Source organism: Tasmannia lanceolata, unplaced genomic scaffold (genome assembly GCF_043159265.1).
Source record: "Tasmannia lanceolata isolate RefF3 unplaced genomic scaffold, GAP_Taslan_0.1 ptg000005l, whole genome shotgun sequence".
In the NCBI taxonomy this organism is placed as follows: Eukaryota; Viridiplantae; Streptophyta; class Magnoliopsida; order Canellales; family Winteraceae; genus Tasmannia; species Tasmannia lanceolata.
In genome coordinates, this window is record NW_027518682.1 from 10,371,806 (window position 1) to 10,374,001 (window position 2,196).

Here is a 2,196-nt window from a genome sequence, read left to right on the forward strand (position 1 = left end):
TACGAGGATTTGAACTCCTTCATTTGTCTTTTAGTGGACGTGGCTCAAATGTTTGGAGCCCCTTTTGTTTCCAATACGGAATCCTGTTTTCCTAACAGTGCTCATGACACAAATAGGTCATAAATTACAAGCATAGATTTAATAATGGAAAAATTGCCAACGGGGGCATCAAAATACGAGAATTGCCAACAGGGGACACAGTTTTGAAAATTTGTTAGAGAGGGACGAAATAGGGTTATCAAGTCTCTAAAAGGGGGTTATCAAACTCTCAAAAGGGGGTTATCAACCCTCTTTAACAAATTTTCAAAAGTGTGTCCCCCGTTGGCAGTTCTCATATTTTGATGTCCCCAATTGGCAATTTTTCCTCTAATAATTGAACTAAAGCAGTGAAGAATGAGCCCCTCTCTTACTCTCACCCCACTATCAAGGTGATTCAGAGGATAAATTCTCAAATAAGTGTAGAGACCGAACTTCCAGTATTTGGGTTTTGCTAAAAAGAAGATGAGAGATGGGAGAAAGCATTGAAGGGAGAAACATTAAAATCAGCAACCCTAGAATGAGGGTTGGAGATATGTAAGGGTGAACATTTTTTGAGCTACCCAAAGAGCACCCTTAGTTTGGTTTGATAATCAAACGGAAACGAATAGAAGACTGGTCCTTTCAAATGCCATAAAGTTACATGTCTACTTTTTCTTGGATAAAATAAGGTGTATTGCCATGGGTCCGGAATTGAATCTTTCCCTGTCTGGTGCAGGATTGGGCAATGCCTAATAACAAAAGGTTGGAACAAGATATTATAGAATAATTCGATCTATTACCAAAGGGAAGCTGGTAGAGGTAGTAATCGATTTTTGTTTAGAAGATAAATATTAAGGACTAGTGGATGAATGATGTCTATTGGGCGTTTCAGTCCATGGTACGGGTAGAGAATCGACAATGATGAAACCTCAAGGATCATGGGATGGTTATTGCACAAAGAGATAGATAGACATACAACTAGAGATCTACAGATAGACATAAAAATTAATTTGCATACTAATTTACTATATATATTTGTAGCTTCAATTTGCATACTACAACATGCAAATTAATTTGTATGTGTCCCTCTCCTGCCTATTGGAAGTAAATGTAACACCCACATGTCTTAATTGTCCAAGCGAACCTTTTTCTCATGGAATGTTGGATGATCATGTTTGTTCTTTCCTTCTCTCTCATATCTCGAGTTCACGGGAGCAGCTCTTTCATCTAACCAGGCAACAATGTCAGAAAAGACAAGCTGTATATTTTCAGGCGGTTCACCAGAAGTAAGAGCATGCCACATGCCGGGATATAACTCGAATGTCTTATCGGAGCTCGACGCAGAATGATATAACAGTCTACTCACCGATGGGTCCGTTACAATGTCATCCCCTCCAAGTTCTATCATGAAAGGCAACGAGACCTGATCTATTGTCTTTATATGTCTAAGCTGACCATGAGAAGCTCATGGCTCTCAAGCGAGGTTTTCCTTTGTAGCAAAGGGGATTCGAACGAACCTCGTCTCTTTTCTCCGGATTCTTTATAGCAATATCTATAATATCCTGAGTTGGGATTATTTTCCATGTTGGAATAATCCAACACAGCTTACTCAACACGTTGATTACAAGTGGGTGGGGCTTCATCTCTTCAGCAATCTTACACATGGGAGCAACCAAAACAGCTCCATCCCAGAATTTTGGCTTCTTCCTATGTAAGCGAAGAACAACTGCTCCACCCATAGACTCTCCAAGAAGATATCTTAACTTCATCTTATTCTCCTTCTTCTCACATATGCTTGTAAAATAATCAGAACAATCATTAACGAGGTCATCAAAGCTTGGTATGTAACCTTGCAAGCCGGACGACTTTCCGTGGCCCTCATAGTCCACACCATAGACCGCATAACCGGCCTTCGCCAGCCGAGTTCCGGTACCTTCCATTGATATGCTACATTCCATGGCGTATCCATGGCATAGAAAGATCACTGCTTTTGGGTCTTGATTTGTCGGAAGCCATCGACATGTGAAAAGCATCATTCCCCGGGAATTGAAGATAAATTCCTCTTCGTATATGACATTTATACGATCTTGTGCCATGGCAAAAGATCTCAATTAAACAAGGAATTGCTTTGCTTTGAGAGAAAGGAGAAGGGTACAAGTAGCCAAAAGAGGATAAGGA

General features: G+C 40.3%; 1 pseudogene; it reads right to left on the reverse strand.

Moving 5' to 3' along the window:
• Positions 1-954: 954 nt before the first annotated feature.
• LOC143876603 (caffeoylshikimate esterase-like) lies at positions 955-2,196 on the reverse strand (annotated as a pseudogene).